Raw genomic sequence first — 19,169 nt, 5'->3', positions numbered from 1 at the left:
CCCTTATGTGTGCTGTATGTACCCTTTAGTTGTAGTCGAGCCTTGATTGCTGTTTGCATGTCAGTGGGAGGGATTGACCCTCAGGCTGATTGGTTGTGTGGACTGGCTGTGACTATAGTGGAGGAGCTGTTGTGCAGGTGCTGACCCTAATCCTACAGAGCAGGATTCACTTTAGCAGGGCTCTAGTGCCTGCCCAGTCTGCCCTTTGGGTGTGCCATCCTTTGTGGCAGCCAGTGGTGATCCAGCTTGGTATGAAGTTGGCCACTGGGTGGCCACTGGTAGGGACCCCATAACAGGCCAAATTCAGCCATAGCCTGTGCCCTGCTTTGGGCCACCTGGCATGAGCCACAAAGCAATCTGCTGATGGCAGTCACACATGCGTGGCTTGGAAACACCTTGAGAGACCAAGCTGTGAACTGAGGCCAGCTGTTGCTAGTGCCGGGCTTAGGGGTGCTCAGCCAGAGCTACAGGACATGTCAAAGCCAGGTGCTGCTTGTTTGGGTTTTGTGCACCTTTGAGAGATTTTAGGAAATTCCACAGCATGAACAAAGACTGGCCATTTGTATGGGAAAACCACTGGAAACGGGTGGACATGCCTGAATGTTAGGTGGGGTGAGGGCTCAGGGAATCGCCTGGGTGGGACAAATGAAAGGTGTTAACAAGGTCACTGGCAGCTGCTTGCATCTGTGTCCAGGATGGGGGAGGCCTCTGCAAAAAAACAATGGCTTCCACCAGCTTCTCAGTCCGGGAGAAAGCTGTTCCTCCAGTCCTCGTCTTAAAGCCAGACAATCCAGGTTTTTTCCCCCATATGTCCCTGGTGCCTTTTGAGCTGCTGCCCCAGTGTTGGAACGCAAAGCAAGTAAGTCCATGGGCGGGCCCTTTATGAGGGGTGCCTAAGATTCCAGTTACTTTGGTCTCACTCAGCCACAATCTCTGCTGTTTCTCACAGCCAGAAATTATGGGTATTTCTCTCCCTGGCACTGAAACCCTGGGCTGGAGAGCCTGGTGTGGGGCTGGGACCTTCCACTCTTCAGGGGGTACCACCCCAGCCAAGATATCCCTCCTAATTTTTAATGGTCACACGTGGGTGTTGGACCAGCCCATTCCAAGTCTCTGCCCTTCCTACAAGTCTCAAGGTGGCTTCTTCTGTATGTCTTTAGTTGTAGGGCTTTGGTTCAGCTAGACTTCAGATGATTCTCAATGATGGTTTTTCTGTAGTTGTAATTTTGATGTGGTCATGAGAGGAGGCAAGTATATGTTTACCTACTTCACCATCTTGACAGGAAATCCATTTTGGAGAATTCTTAAGGGAAAATGCTCTGGTTATGATTTTAAAAAGTAGACATTTATTGGAAATAAGCAGGAAAAAAAAGAGCCTCTTTTGTAAACCTGGTCAAGCAAATTACTGGATTATTCCTCTCTAAGTGAAACTCTGTTTTGAAGCAGAAATATTTATGACTATGTTATAAGGAAAAAGTTTGCATTTGTAAACAGATGCACCAGCTTTTTGGCTCTTGGATACTCACCCTATCTTGATACCTAAATATCATCCCTGACACCTTGGTCTCCCTCAGGATTCATATATAATCCACTCTATCCCTTTCATACCCTTCAAGTTTATACACGTGTTTCTACTAAAGCCACCAGCTTGTCTCTCCTGGATTCTGGCAAATGTTCCTTGACTGATAAAAAACATCCATTCTGACTTTCCTCTGATCTTCTCTCAAAATTATAGTTGAAACAAATATCATTGCATCACAACCTATTTTTAAACCACTCAATGGCTTTTGATTCCTTTTAGAATAAAGTAAAAAGCAAGTAAAAATGCCTTAATGAGCCTAAAAACACAGTCTGACCTTGCTTCTACTCAGTCTTCCTCTCATTCTCTTCACTTCTGCCATACCGGCCATTTTTTTCTTTTTTTCATACTTGCCATTTTAAAGAATGCTCTGTACTCTCCATACTTCCTTATAGCACAGGACCTTGAACATGTTGTTATCTCTATCTGGAATTCTATCTCTCTTCTCACTCCTGCCCCTCAACCATCCACAACATGCACACACTTTCTTTAATTAATTCTCACTCATGCCTCAGAACCCAGTTTAGTCAGTGCCTTTTTCATTGCTCACATTGCACACTGTATCTCTCTCATGTGCCACTGATCATAGTCACAATTTCACATTTTTTCATATGCATAATTGATTACTATATGTCTCCCATTTAAACTCTATGTTGCATAAGGATAAATCCTGTCTAATTTTTTATTTAGTACTGGCCCATATTAGGTAGACAATAAATATACGTTGAATGAATGAATGAATGAATGAATGAATCTTTACAAATGAGTCTCAGTTTGCCTATCTGTAAACCTCTCAAGTCTGTCATAAGGATTAAACGAAATACCGTTCATAAATTGATTAACGTATTTCCTGGAATACTCTATGATCTTAATAAATTATAAGGTACAATAATAAAAATAAGATGACCACATATAATTTTCTCTTCTCTTAAATAGTAACAAAGAGCCAGTCTAGACTGAAAATAATTGTTATTTTTTTTTCCTTCTTTCTGTTGAATTTTTAGTGAGTAATAGATCAACTCCTTTTTATCCAATAAATGTTCTGAGGTGGACAGAAGGGAAGGCAGGGAAATAAAATTATCAACTTTACTACAGATAAAGCTATTACTGGAGAAATGTGGTTTAATTCCAAGGCAATCATAGATCTCCCAATACTCAGCCTCAGAACGAGGCTGACATCCCCAATTGTCATACTCAGTACCAGGCAACTGCCAGCCTGCCAGCATCTCCAGGGGCAGGGCATCTACCACTAAATTTACCACATGGCACAAGAAGACAAAAGAACATATAGACGGGCAGATCACAACAAAATTGGGGTTGCAGCTGAGCCACATATGCCCAGTTTCTTCATCCAAATGTACCTGTCAGATAAATCTCTCCATGGACATGAATAAGTGAGAAAGCTGGAAGAAAGGCACAAACTGTCGCTCTAATGGAAACATTTCCACATGAGAATCAGACACCAAGAATGGAAACTATTGGATTTCTTGCCTTAATATATTATATTAAATAAATGTTATATACTTTCTTCGTGGTCTCTCAGCTGCCTTTTTTCCCTTTTTTAGTAACTGCTTTCCCTACACCAAATTGGCTCTCAACCTCAAAGATAACAAAACTCAGAAGTTCAGGAGAATTCGTTTCCAGTGGGTTTAATCTTGACTATTGGAAAATGAGAAATAGGCAGGAAACAGGCAGATGTGTCTTTCCTTTCTTCCCTTTCTCCCATTCGTGGACTGCTCTGCAATAACGTTTCTCCTTGTCAACTGTATGGAGAAGAAATAATACATGTTGAGACATTGTGATGTGTCAAATCACATTGCTTTGACATTTTCCTTGACTTATTTCCCCATCTTTTCCTCACTCTGAACACCATCAGTCAGTAATTTCCAGTCCAAGAATCAGAACTTTAATCCTTGCCCTGGGCTTTACTTTCTGTGACAGGTATGTTATTTGAAATGAAATTTATAATAGAATTCTTTTTAAAAGTCCTTATGTATACATGAGATTGCTAGTTGTCCCATTATCTGCTCTCCCCTTCCTCTATTCTAATTAAGACTTTAGCTGAGCACGTTTCACAGATTTTTACACTAGCCATATAACAATGTTCTGGCCAATGGAATGTGAACAGAAATGATATTTTTTAACTGTTGGTTCCTATACTTACACAGAAAAGAGTCTGTCCTCCCTTTCTTATTTCTCCCCCATTAGATGGAATTTGAATATGATGGCTGAGTTGGATCAGTTCTCTTAGATCAGAAGGTGGAAGTCCTGTGTTAGGGATGGTCGAACAAAACAGAAGTAGCCTGGTCCCAATTCCATAAACTGAACAGTCAGTCAGACCTAAATGGTTCAAGCTCAGACTGCTAAGTGAAAGAAAGAAATTTTTATTTTGCTGAAATCAAAATTTTTTCTCACATCAGAGCAGCCTAACCTATAGCCAATCCTAGATGCATACATTATATTTCTTTTTAAATTGCTTATTTAAAGTAAGGTAATTAGAGATACAAGCCTTGCTTCTTCTTCTCCTTTTTTTTTTTTTTTTTTAGAATTCAGATCATGTTGCTGAATAGGAGCATTTAGAGGAAGGTCAAGCAAAGTTCTTTCTCAGGAAAGATTTCAAGAAATTGCTCAAAGTTCTTGCTCAACAAACATTTCCAAGCCAGTTTTACATGCTGTGGATAGTAGCTCAGGCATGTGGGCCAGGTCCTATGAGATCCTGAGACTGTGTAAACTTGTGATTGTAATTTTGTGTAGCTTCATAATTAACACCTGCAATAAGGCTATGAGCTGTGAAAATGAAATGCTGTTTTCCCTGTGGAGAAAGCCATTGTCATGGTTTCTTTGGCAATGGCTTAACTGAGAGGGTGTGAAGAGTAAATAAGGGAAGAGGAAAGCCTCATTCGTTAGAATGAAGCAATATGCGCAGGTACTAAATATTGAATAAGCAGGATTCCTAGGGAGTAATCAGAAAAGCATCTTTAATTTTCTCTAACCCTTTAAATGTCCTTAGTGTAGGTTGTCTTCATCTCCCCACAGGATAGAAACTTGGGCAAACTCAAGTTTTCCAATAATGTCCAGGTAACATAAAGCCCATTGTCTCTGTAAGTATAGTCTTAATTTAGCAATTATAAAGTGTTTAGCCCAATATATTCATCAACACTTTAATTCTAATCTCCTCCTCCCCCACCTAGAACAGGCTAAATTAGGTGCAGGCCTTCTGGGAAGAGGGTACGGTTGACCTCCTCACTTGTTCTCACGTTCCTCAGCTTGTCTCACTCGCTGCTCTCTCCTCCAACATGGTTTTGGAATGGCGATCAGGAAAATTCTTCATTTTTGAAGAGGCACCATCCTAAGATGACTTCATAGCCTCTGGACTTGGCTGATGTTTAACACTAATCTTTTTTTGGGGGGAGCTCTTGTGGTTTCACTTGCCATAGTCCCCCCCACCCTCACCTTTGCTTCTTGAGATGACCTCCTATGGATGGCTGTCCCCAGTCCACCTTTCACAACTATCTCTGATATTATACATGTCAACTTCTGACTTCTGGGGCCACCTTTTCCTGGAAAGTCACTGTGTAAAACAGGACACAACCACTGAGGGTAAGTTTCCAGGATTAACCCTAATACAGTAAGGAATGTTTCTTCATCCTTTTCTTACTCTAGGATCAAATATTTTAAATTGAACATAATAAATTCAGTACCTCTTTGTTGAGTAAGTGAATAAATAGAAGTTTCTTCTTCTAAAACACTATCTTTCTGAACTCTTTCTGTAATAAATTTCTCTCTTTAAAGCCGTAAATCTATTCACATTTTTCCTGGTCTGTTGATAAGACCAAACAACCATCAAGTATATGTTCATCATCTGCTTTTTAGTATCAATTTTCAAGATGCTTTTAAAAATACAGAAGTTACTTATGTTAGTGGTTTAGTAACACAATTAATTTACATTAAGTTAGCAAACAAGACTACCCAGAAAAGAAAATTTACAAAAAATGCTGTGTATAAAAGGTGTGGAAATCACTGTATTTGTAATAATTCTCACAAGACACAAGTGAGGGGGCTGCTGTTTTTCCCTAAGAACTCTGATTTTACTTTTTATCTAATTGTATCTTTTATTAGTTGCCTCGCTCCCTTATTCACACTTCCAACTTTATACTTATTTATTAATTGTACTGCATTTAGGTATGCAGAGAGTGAGAGGAAGGAGAGGAAGGAGAAAAAGGAGGATAAGAAGTGGGCGGGGAGTAGTCATCTGGCCATTGCCAATTTAAAAGGAGCTTTTGAAATGTGCTCAGATAAAGTCTTATTAACACAGAAGAAGGGAGAACAAGAAATGGTGGTGGAGGAGGAAAAAGGAGGTGTGCCTAAGAAAGGACCATGTAATTCTATTTGTTGCTTATCAGAACCTAGGTGCAGTGTGTGTGTGTGTGTGTGTGTGTGAATTAAAACTTCCAAAATAAAAATAAAGTGCAGTTCCTTTTTGGCTTCTACCATCTGTAAACATGGATCAAGATTCATTTTTAAGAACTTTCAAATGAAAATGGTTGAGTGAGAGTGATTAATGCCCAAACTGTATTCCCTGATCACAATTATGAGAAGAACATCATAGAAAATGTTTTGCCTGAGTACTTTTGCTTCTTCTCCCTTTGAAACAGTAATCACTGTTACTAACTAAGGCTCCTGGAAGTACAATATGCTTTTCTCTTGCCAGGCCAGCCCGTCTCACATTAACATACTGGCTTGTTTCCTAGCACTAGCTGGGGTCAGAGGAATGGTGACCTGGACAGTGGTCACTTCTCTAGCCATGTTCAGTGACATTTTCCTTTCTTACTCCTTATGTCTTTTACCACAATTTAAGTAGGTTAACATTCTGTGCTTCCCTGGAGTTCAAGCAGTCATAACACCTTCAAACATATAAAAAAAATTAATAAGGAACATGTTGGAAAAACTTCTCAATATTCCTTTCTAAATATATAAAATATAATTTATATATACCAATTTGTTCCTGTACATTTGAGATCATTATTATTGAATTATTACATTCAACATATAAACATAATACAACCGCACACTCCATATTAAAGAATTCAGAATGGTACAAAATTCACTTGTGTCAAATTTTAACATGGGGATGCGTTTAGGGATTAGAAGTGCAAGGAGTGACTTCTTGCTCTTTCTGCCTTGAAATAACCACAGAAAGCTTTGATATGTGGCTCAGTGAACAATTTTGTCAATACTGTCTAAATAATTTCCTGAAGAATAATTTATTATATGTTTCTACAAAAATATATTAAGGTGATCTTATAAGTTGTTCTTTAAATGCCAACTAAGCAGAGATTTGTTTGATTTTTACCTAAATATTTTCTGGTTAGCTCCCTCCGCCGCCGATTTTCCACTCTAAATCAAGGACAAGAAACAGCTTTCCAAGAATTCTTTGCAATTCAATGCTATATTAGGAAACTTTTATTTACATTTAATATTTTCACCCCCATTTTCTAGAAATATTGTGTCACTCAAAGTTACACAGCAATTAATGGTAAAGTAAAAAAGAATATAGAGTTCCTTAATATTTTTCTTCTTTAAGCAATTTCTTTTCCAGAAAAAAAAATGTTATTTAAAGTAGAAGACTTCTCTAATCAAACTGTCAGGGAGGAAGAGATGGAGAAAGCAACTGGAAGCAAGTGCTTAAGTTTGGAATTTCATTTTCTTTTGTGTTTCTTAGGGGTTTGGAAAGTCAGATTGGCCTGCAAAGGTATAGATTTGATGAAAACATCCCCTCCAGTAGAACCCCAACTTTCCAGCACGTGTATTTGGCACACAAGCACAAGGAAGATGGGTATTGAAATGTAGGTTAATGTGGATGGAGCAGTAACCACGAATGAGATTTCATCTTCCTCGGCCTTAGTTAGTGGCAAGCAAGCCATCTACTACTTTGTTGTAAGTTACTGCTATGGTATGTCATATTCAGAACCAAGGATATGCTGCTATCACCTTCTGGTGGCATTTCAAGAGAGAAGAAGATGCATTTACATAGTAGAGCATATTTCCCTTGAATTTTTTCCTCATAATTTGCTAGGGAAGCATAGAAATATATAGAAGTAGGTAGGCTTCTGGGTAGAAAATCACATGAAAAAAATCTTCACCTCTGTATGCTAGTTTCTCCAGGTGAAATGTCACTGTACCCATTTTTTTTTCATCACATACACATACACTTAGACAGACACGCACACACATACAATTTCCCTGATAGTGTGGTAAATACTTGGCAATTTCTAACCACTAACTGAGATCCACCCGTTGATATCCTTGGTTGCAGCCGAAGAAATCGATTCTGGCTAACTGAAGCAAAAGGGAATATTCTGGAGGAGTACCAGAAGCTCGCAGTCTTTGGGAAGGCTAGAGAAACCAGACTTGGGAATGGATGGGCACGTCAATGTTGTCAGCATCTGTGAATCTGAGATTGTGGGAATAGTCTCACAGCAAAACTGTACGACCAAGGCCAGCTGCTGGGAGCTGGCATAAAGGGACTCCACCACCACTTCTGTTCATGTGTCGCGCACTCATGTTTCACATTCTAAGCCAAATCATCTGGTTGACCCAGCGTGGGTCAAGTGGCCATCTCTACGTTAAGGCTTCATGGATAGGACACCTGATTTCAGCCGCACTGCAATCTGTCCAATGGAAAGAGGCTTTTCCCCATTGAAACAATGAAAGTGCTGATGGGAAGGGGAAAGGGAAGCCAGGAAGCCAATCAGTGAAGTTCCAGCACACAGGCAGAGGAGGAAAAGCGGGAGTGGGGGAGACAGGCTGAGTCACCATCAGGAACACCCTTCTCCAGCGCTGCCATTCCTGCTGCCAGGGCCAGTTGCTCTCTGAGTAGGGTGCTTATGACTTGTAGGGACACCATTTATTTGGGGCTCTGCATTAAGCTTCTTGTTCCATTGCTCAGAGCCCTGTAGCTGAGTAGTCTGTGTGTTCTACTGAGGTTTCTTCAGCTGTCACCTCACAGACCAGGGTCTTAGGGTGGAGATGAGGCAGAGCCTGATTGTAGGATGCCTTCTCCCCTAAATCTTTACTTGAGCAGATGAAGACAATTGGGCTCCTCACTGCTGAAATAGTCTAAGGCCCCAGTATTAAAAAGTGTGGGTAATGGCAAGACGCTATGAAGGTTTCATTAAGGTGTGTTCAGGAGAAAGAATAATGTGCTGTTCATGTAAACGTACAGCCATTTGAAGAAGAAAAATGAATATAACTGGCAAGGCTTTAAAACCAAAATGGAGATGCTCTCAGCAATATTTGTTGTATAATTTATGTTGCAGACATTTTGAGCTGCCTAATTGAACCATTCCAAAATGTCAGGTAATCAACGATTTCTGAGTGGTGTCGTGATGCAGAACACATGCACACATTTGGCAAAACTCGTCAAAGTCTTAACCTGTTTCTGGAGGAAAAATAGGATTTCTGTATTGAAGGTTTGAACTTTTTCTAGTCCACATCCCACTCTGTGAAATTTACTTTCTGATGTGGAGGATTATAGATTAATGTTTTCAATCTTTGTCTCACTTGAGACTTTGGAACTAGTGTCCTTCGCTCTTTGTGGTGATTGTTGTGGCAATCTTGTCCTCAGACTCATCTTCTCTCTAAGTCACATTGTACTTCTTCCAAGCAGGCCAAAAATTGACTTTGTATTTGAGCCTCTATCTTTCTGCTCTTTCTGTTTCCCCACCTCCGGAATCTATCTGAAGTTGACTGCTTAAGTGGAATTCTTCACTGATGATTTAGAAGCAGTGTATCCTAGAAATTGTGCAAGTGATATACACTTGCTTACATAGGTCTTACCCTTAAACTTCTAGAGACTAGAAATGCCTAAAATGCTAGCAGTCTGGCAGAGGGGAAGGAGTTAATTATTGGCCAGAGCAAGACATAGCCACATCTCATTAAAATGTCTGGTTATCTATTCAGGGCATCAAGGAAGAAATGAAAAGAAAACATCAGAAGGCTAAAGATGAAAGAAGAGCAATATCATAAGAAAAGGTTTCTAATTTCTCAACTGTTATAATGTTTTTTTCTTTAAATAACCCCCTCTCTTCTGGTTTTAAGCCAGCTTTGTTGAAGAGCTATTAGTGTGATGAACCCCAAGTTACTCACTGACAACAGCAATCAGAATAGAATCAAGAAACATGATGCCAAATTGGGTCTTAGTCACAGTGGTGTCTTATTTCCCCAGCATTGGACAAACAAGTGATGTGACTTCAAAGTGGATAAAGATAAAGGTGCAAACTAGTTGGAATACACATACAAACACACCTATACATTCATATACATACATTCCACACACACAGCTAAAAAATGAGCAGGGTAGAGACAACCTTTAGATTTTGGGAGGTTTTTTACAACTTGATTTTTCTAAGTTCCTACTCTTTCTATGAATATGTAATTTATTGACAATGAGAGAGGGGATAGAAGGCATATCCTAATAAGGGAAGAATATGCAGAAACCCATAAAGATGAAAGGCAGGGGAATATTCAGGGAATAGCACATTGTCCAGGGAAATTGCAACATAAGAGACTGCAAGGGCCCATGGGAGAAAGCGAAAGATAATGCTTAGATGAAACGTGAAATCTATAAAAGAAAAGAATCAAAGAATATCAGGAAGAAATTTTTATCAACCTTTGAACTTCATGATGCTGTTGTGAAGTTTTAGATGTACATAATTAAAATACCACTATATATATTTATATGAATCACTTTTAAAAATGAGACACTCTATAAGTATAGGTAGTGTTTAGAATATTATTAAGTGTGTAAGCAATAGAGATCCATCAGAAGTTTCTTTAAAATAGGAAATGGAATAAAAGGGAAGGGGTGCAATCATAAGTATTTTAATAAAAGGAGGTATGTTCAATAAGGAGTCACAGAAGATTACTAGAGGGTTTTAACCTAGGTCAGGGCCAACTATGCATAAAGTCTGTGGGTCAAATCTATCCACTGCCTATGTTTATAAACACATTTTTATAGGAACATCACCCTGCCTATTTGTTTAGGAATTATCTGGGCTGCTTTTACAGTGCAAGAGTCAAGTAGTTACAACAGACATGATAGGGCCTGCAAAGCCTAAAATACTTACTATGTTGCCTTTTACAGAAAAGTTTGCTGGTCCCTACTCTAGATGATCAGAATAATAAAATAGGCTGACACTTATGAAACACTTACCATATGCCCATCCCTGCTCTAACATGACACAAGGTTTAAGTCTTTGAACAGCCCTATTAGGAAGCTACTGTTATTCTACCCATTTTAACAGAAGGGTTAAGTAACTTGCCAAAGTTAGGCGTTAGTGGCAGAATCTAGGATTGACATCTTAGTAAATTAAAATATAGGACCCCAAATACCTAGTGATGGGAGGAAACTAGGCTTGGATGGTGATCACACACTAGGTTATACAGATGCCATATTATAAAGTTGTACACCTGAAATGTATATGATGTGATTAACCAATGTTATCCCAATTTAATGTAAACAAAAATAAAATATAGGACACCTAATTTCATTTGAATTTCAGGTAAACAATGAATACTTTCTTAGTATAAGTAAGTCCCGTGCAGTATTTTGGACATACTTATAGTAAAAATTACTTACTGTTTATCCAAAACTCAAATTTAACTGGGCATCCCGTGTTTTACCTGGCAACCCCTACCCAGTGCAACTTGGCTCCAGAGTCTACCCTTAACAAATACTATACCGCCTCTGTCTTAGATGGACGGTGGGCTTGTTTTAATAGGAATGGAGAGCTTCACAGGGCACAGGAAATATTTCTGTAGCTAGTGAGTGACAGAGTTGGTCTGTAAATTGAGAGGCAGAATTGGCTTTTTTCCCCTCACATCTTAAATATATAGTTTTGACTTTGGGAAGAGAAAATTAAATCAGTTCTGGATTAGGTTTTGTTTGTCTGTTTGTTTTCTTTTTTTTCTTTTATATGATATTGTCCACATTAGGGTCTAATACTCAGAGAGTAATGAGTAATTAGGACTAGATACATAGATTCAGTCTGAACGCAAGGGGTAGCAGAGACTAGAAATAAATGCCATTTCTGAGGAGTTCAAGGGGGGCATTGGCTTAAATTAGACCTGAAGGATCCTCCCAGATTTTCTCCTAATAGTGCTAAGCTACCAATACTTAGCACAGCTTTCAAAATCCATTTCATTTCCATAGTGAAGGCCCAGCCATAATGCACCGTAATTTCTCATCGGTACTTAAGAAAAAAGTAACAGAAAAGAGAAGTTCAATGTTTTTTCACAGGCTCAAGGGTCCCAAACTTTGTAGGTTTGACTATGCTGAAAAATAGCGTTTTAGGCTAGGAAAGTAAGCAGTGCATATCCTTTCTGTTTTTAGAGCTCAGGGCACAGATGTGGGAAGCAGGATATTGAAAAGTACAGTCCATCAGGAGCAATAAAATTCAGGCTGGGCAACAATTCACAGCTGACTTAGAGGTGTGCTGTTTGCCATTGGATCTGTAAGCCTACTCTAATGCATTACTTTGCACAAACCAGCTTAAACAAGGCAAATGTTAGGTATCATTATTGCAGTTGTTGCAAGCAATAGTCCATGAGTCCAATTATATACAGGCAGTGCCCCAGGCTCTGATTTTGTTCACTGCTATCCTTCAAACTTGGAATTCACTTTTATCCCACTTACATATATTTTTTTTCAATGAAAAGGTGAGATTTCTGTGGAAGAGACTGAAATGCTAGCTGCTTTAGGACTTAATTGGTTACATTATGAGCAAGCTGTTGACTTTGAAGAAATAGCAAATATAAAAGAAAAACTGTAACACCTATTTGAAATTATAGATTCATGCTTTATAACTTGTCTCTATAACCTGTATTCTGTATTCCAGGTAACAATCAATGATTTCTGACAATTCTGCAAACCTTTATTGAGTACCTACTGTGCGCCAGGCATATGCTAGGTAATGGAGACACACAGATGAATAAGACTCATGTCTAACAACCAGGCGTTCACAGTCCGAAACCAGAGACAGAAATTTACACATATGTCACTGGATAGGATTCATCCGATAATGAGGTCTTGGTGGGAGCCCAGAATGGCCCATGCTCCTCAAGGATGTCAAGACATGTTTCCTAGAGAAGGTGCCGATCAAGCTGAGTCTTAACATTTATGAAGGAATTTACCAGATAAAAAAGGGAAGGAAGAATAAGGACAGAAACTCATTGTAAACATTATGGAAACACGTTGAAGGAAGGAAGAAAAATGAGGACAAAAGAGTAGAAACTGCATAGACTAGAGTGAGGTTGACAAACTGTAGCCTGAGGGCCAAATCCAGCCCACTGCCCATTTGTGTAAATAAAGTTTTATTGGCACACAGTCCAGTTCTTCTGTTAAGGTGTCATCTTCAGAGGGTGCCAAAAAAAACCTGTATACACATTTTAAGAAAGGAAAAAACTATTAAAATTTGAATACTCAATATATAATGATAACAAAGGATGAATACAAGTCACGTTTGACTTCTGCAATTACAAGAGGTGCTCAAAGTGGTTACCATCAGTGTCCAGACGCTTCTGATTACAGTGAACTACTGCTTGAGCAACATTGACCAAAGTGTCCACTTGTATACATTTTTTTTGGCTCCCCCGGTATGAGGGCTTTTGCAGCACAATGGTAGAGTTCAGTAGTTGCAAGCAGAGACCGCACAGCCCACAAATGCTAAAATTCTTACTATGTGGCCTTTTACAGAAAAAAGTTTCTGATCCGTGGACTACAGCATCAGTCCATATTACAAAAAAAAAAAAGTTACTTTGAGGATAAAACTAAAATTGTGGTGTATTCAATAAGTCAGTCAAATTCACTGTGTGTCTCCCTTGTGCTAGGCAAAATGGTACCATGAATATGAATAAATGATTTAATCCCAAACCTCAAGTAACACCAGTGTGAAAGGAAGGAAAGACATTAAATAAGTAGCTGCATAATGACCACATTCAGGGGAAACGCAGAGAATAGGGACATCACAAAACAGGAAGAGGTTATCTCTTTCTAGGACCTCTGCTTTAAAAAACCGGCCAGGGGCAGCAAGTGGGCTTTGAAGGATGAGTAAGAGTTCTTAACACAGGGAAACAGCATTTGCTCTCTTCCTAAAACATAATTCCACGTGAAACATAGTGATTTTTTTTTACATTAGCACTTATCTCATTCTTTTGAAATATCTTTCGCATTATTCTGATTGCCTTAAAACGTGGTACAGAATAGGCTTATGCTGTTCTTCCTGAATATGGCCTTTCTCTAGCACATTATTTTGGCTCAGATTTGTATGCCACTATCACAGAAAAGTCCTCAGTGTGACTTTAGAGATTTGCGTATTGCAAATGGCCCATAAGGGAGGCCTTTGGCTCCCACTGCTCCCAGTCACAAACAGACTGATAATAATCTGACACATCTGGAACAGCTTGGAGGCTACACTTAACCTTTAAGGCTTAGAAACTTTTTCTGTTATGGCAAGAATTAGTTGTGCTGGTTTCAACCAGAATTTTGTGTAGTAAACACATACACTCACAGAACTCTCCTGCTTTGACTCCCGGAATTTACATTAGCAAAAGCTTCTCCAAATGTAAGCACTAAAGACAAACTGCAAAGGTGGTTGCCCAATACACCATGAAATGCCAAAGGCAGAGGCTGAAACAATGTATAGGATTCTCATTTGTGAATCAGTTTCCTAAAGCACTAGATCATGTCTGAATTTCCATAATAAAGAAGTATGTTTCTTTACCATGTATTAAGTTTAAACTTTGGCTTCAATTGCCATAACAAACTAATGCAGTCTCGTAGAGATATATCCAAAATGTACCAAGTTAGACTTCCCAGAGTATAAAGAACCTCTAGTAAACACACACACACACACACACACACACACTGCATAATAAAGTTTCAATAAACTAAAAATACTTAAGTATCATATATCCTTATTTATATTGAGTAATTTGTTACATATCAGATATGGAACTTAAAAAAAGCAAATATTTCAAATGTTCCTCATGTATAGTTATACAGCAATTCATCCATAAGTTGCTTTTTTCAGTGAAATAAATACCCCGTTCACCTGGGCTGAGAACTTATTGTGTAGTCTTTAAATAACAACCTGGGTTAGTAGCTTACTTATAATTCCTTTCACAAATATTTTACTTCAACTGGTATTTTTTGCTTCCTCGGTACTACTTTAAAAGCCACTTATGTGGTTCAAAAGGACGTGATCTTGCTATTTAGATTTTTCTTTTTATACACATTGTGATCAGTGAAATCATAGGCTACAGCTCTGTCACTGCCATGCCTTAGAAACTAATGGGACATTCCCATTTAATAACAGCAGGATGGAATACACAGGAAGAGGTTAGGAGCTAGCACTTGTTCCACACTTTTGGGAAAATGATAGTGGATCCTGACTCTGACCTGTAGCTTCCCTCTAGGGACAGGGTTCCTTAGACTGCTTTCATCTCGGCTGCATGCAACCCACCAGCTTTACCTCAGCGCAGACCCTCTGGGAAGGCTCCGTTGCTGAGTCCACCTTAGGGAGACTCAAGGTCAACTGATCTTCTGAGTGCTTTTAATAGTTAATTCCCTCAAAAATATTTTTTGATTGCCTACTCTGTGACAGACACTGTCCTAGAAATTGGAGAAACAGTGGGGATACTGAGGAACGGGGACAGAGTCGCTGCCTTCGCGAAGTATAGATTCTAGTTAAATTGCAATATTTGTTTCTCTGTTTAATCATAATGGAAATGTGAGAGTGCAAAATACAAAATGAAGAAATGAGGAAAGGATAGTAATCAATGAAGAGAATCTATTTGGAAAGTGGAAAATGAAAAGGAATGGTTTGTAATGTTCTCTCACAATAGCAACAAAACCAGAAAATGTGAACTATAAAAAAGAAGGTTTAGTAAAGCGAGTTTGGCTTAAATTTCACATAATATCAGCAAATGTTTAATGCCTGATCCTCTTTCAAAAAAGTAAACATTAGGAAACGGTACAAGATTGTTTATAAAACAGTACACGAAGAAAATGTAAACATTTACATAAAATGCTGTATTTTATAAGAATCATATAAATCAAAAAACAAATTTAGTAATATATAGGTAATATTTTACAGTTTCTATTATAATATGTCTTAGTTTGTTATGAATAAAACATGTGATATATATATATATATATATTTTACCTCACAGATTCAGTGTCAGAAGATCAAACTTGGCAAAGTATAGACATAACAAATACAATGCAATCAAAAGAATAGGGTGACTTAAAATGGATAACTTTGTATGAGTATTATTTCATTCTGGTACAACACTGCTGCTGTTGTCATGTTTGTCCTTCTGCTTTGTATTCAAAACAGGTTTCTCCAGAGAAGCCTTCAAAGAATTCCCCTTCAGGGTTCCTTTCTTTGGAGCTTTCAAAGAATGTTGGAAAGTGGACATTTCTACTCAAATTGATGAACCTCTTTCCATTTTCTCAGTATAAAGCTTTGAGTTCGCTTTCATTTCTTCCCAAGCTCATGTGCCCCATGTCAACCCTCTGGGTTCAGCCAAATGCCCCCTACGAACAGAGGTCACCAGGTGTGTGTGGTGGGTACTTTGGTAGTGCCTAGATCCTAATCGCCATCTTTTCTTTCCGTGAGATAAGTACTTTTATTGAATTCAGTTTGGAAAAAAGGCATATTTGTTCTTTGAATTTGTGGTTTGATCTCACTGCCTTTAGCCAAGGCTAACACTTCCAAACCCATCTTAAATTTTGAAGGAGAGTTTTTTGTTTGTTTGTTTATTTTGTGCCATATATTTAGCTAGATATAAAGTGTATGGTTATAATAGTTTAAAGAAACTGGAGTTCTGTCTAACAAGCAAAGCCCAAGAATTTTAAACACTGGAATCACCTCCATTATATCTTGGGTCCTCTGGCCTGGAGATAACAATAGAGAAAGGTAAGCCTGGAGAGAATGTGCTTCCTCAGTCCTAAACTAGAATGGGGCATTTAGGGAGCAGAGAGCAGCTCTTGTCACATAGCATGCCTCATCACAATCACCTTAGGAAACTTATTTTCAGAACTGCAATATTTGTCATTGGTATAGTACCCAGAGATTTTGATATATTGATATTAGGGGCTTTAGCTGGATTTGTGGAAATATTTGTACAATGTCCACATATCATGATTTGAAAAAAAAATTCATTTGAATGCAATCATCTTAAGACCACCGTGTTTGCAAGCAGCACCCCTAGTTCAACGGAGTGATTTTTCTCTGTTTATTCCCTTAAAGGTTCACAGAAATAGAAAAACCATGTGAGATTTCTTGGTGCAATTTCTTGAAATATTGAAGTCTCAAATTTAGGAGCCAATATAAAAGGAAGAAAAGGAGGAATATATTGTGCTGATTAGGTAACAAATTGGAAAACCATGGGGCATTTCTGCTTTAGAAAATGAAGCTGTGGCAGTGGAAAATAAAGCCCTGTGTAAATCACTGATGAAATTAATACATTTTAAAGGTTATCAGAGCAAAACTGCTGAATCCGATAGTTTGTCATCAGGAAATTAAATGTAAAATCACTAATTTAATTTGTGTGAATTACCAATTGACTTCTAATGTATGGAATAATAAGAATTAATGCTACTTTGTGAGGTGGAGATGAGATTTTTTATTTTCAAAGGAGCAAAAAGACAAGAAATAAAGTCGATTCAGAGCCCACACAACCTTTTAGTTATAGTAATTCGTTGACTTCTAACAAAAACATTCTTTCTGGGTTTTATTTGTACATTTTTCATTCAAATCTAACTCAGATGAAATGTAGGTTGGCAATTGACTTCCTCTCAAAACTGGTCTGGTTCTGACTCAAGAGGATTCCACGCCAGGGCAATCCGGGTACACGGCAGTTTCCCCGAGAGAACCATCTGCACTCCAGTTTCTCATCCTTAAATTCGATTGAGAGGAATAAAAGCTGGTTGTTGTTTTTCCATATGTTTTCCATTGAGCATGAAATTCTGAGCTGTATGAAACGGACTTAACAAAAGAGACTTTCTTTTGTGGCAATATCTGGGACAGAAGAATACATTCGAATTCTGGAGCCTTAGCACAAATCAGAATTATACAATGTTAAAATTATAAGGAACTTAAAAGATCATTTTTGTCCAATTACTCATTTTGTAGATAATGAAACAGGCTCAGAGAAATGAGACTTATTGGAGGCAGTGTAGCTAGTTAGGAGCAAGCCATGGTTTGAAGCCAGGGCTTCTGACCTTTAATTAATTGCAAATTTAAGAGCTCTCCATTGGAAAGTGACCCTTTTCTGCATAAACTTAATTTCCCCTTACACACACACACACACACACCTAAGATTGAGGGTATTTTGGGTAACATTTACAACCGTGGTCTCATACCTAGGGTGCTTCGGAAGAAACTACTGTGTAACAAAGGCTGCTTTTTCTTGGAGTCATGTTTCCCCCAAGGCATCCCTTGAGATAAAATGTTTAGTTATCTCCCTTAGATTGGGGGTGTAGAGGGGTGTTTGCCTTCAGAGAAATGAGCTACAAAGTAACTTCCCTTTGCTTGATTAGACACTTGAAGGATGTGCCTGAGCAGCTCTGAAAAATAACTTGATTATTCTAACTGGCCAAAGAAGTAAAGGGTGAAAATCCAAGAGGGCCTAACAAAAAATGAACAGTAATTTTATAAACTGTTTCCATAATGAACTGGTTTTAAAAATCATGGTGAATTCATTTAAAATAGACTGATAAAAAAGGTCATTTGGGTTCCTAGTAGTTGGTAGGCAGCCCTATACTTCCCTGGTCTCTTCTTTGGTGTATGGATTTTTCTTTTTCCTTTCTCTTTTTGCAAATAGATTTTTCGCTGTCAGAAACATACAATGATTCCCTTTCCCACTGAACTTATAAAGCTCAGTTTGACACATAGAGTGATAAAGTTAACAAAATGTGAGTCAGAAGGGACCACAGTGAACATCAGAATTAAGCTCCCCCCTTTTTATAGGTGAGGACACTGAGTCTCAGTGATCAAGACAAGGTTCTCTAGCATGATAAAAACAAGCAGTGATTAGAACCCAGGTTTCCTGATACCTACAAGCATATTTCCTTGTGCTTTAAACCAATTATCTGGCTGCAGGAAGGTATGTTGAGTATTGTGTAGGCTATGTGATGAAATCCCAGCTCAGACTCATAAATTTTATCCTGGTGAAGTGCCTTTCTCGGTGCTGCAGTTTTCTCACCTGGATCATAGGAATAAAATAGTCTCTAACCCATCAGGTTGTTGTGAGCATTAATAGGTTTAGCTCGGTGCCTGTCAACACAGTAAGAGCACAATAAACGCTAGCTTTTAGGAAGAAGAAGTGCTGGAACACCAGCACAGAGTGCTGGGAAGGAGATCTCTAGTCAGGACTCACCTACCTAAAAAAGAATTCTTAGATCTCTATAATTCTTCTAATATGGTAATAAAAACAATGAATTGAGTAACTTGATCTCTCTAACCCTACAATTCATTATATGAAGCAGAAGTATAAATTATTGCCACCAAGATCATTTATTCAT

Source organism: Hipposideros armiger, unplaced genomic scaffold, assembly GCF_001890085.2.
Source record: "Hipposideros armiger isolate ML-2016 unplaced genomic scaffold, ASM189008v1 scaffold_127, whole genome shotgun sequence".
NCBI classification, from domain to species: domain Eukaryota; kingdom Metazoa; phylum Chordata; class Mammalia; order Chiroptera; family Hipposideridae; genus Hipposideros; species Hipposideros armiger.
This window is presented reverse-complemented; position numbering follows the sequence as displayed.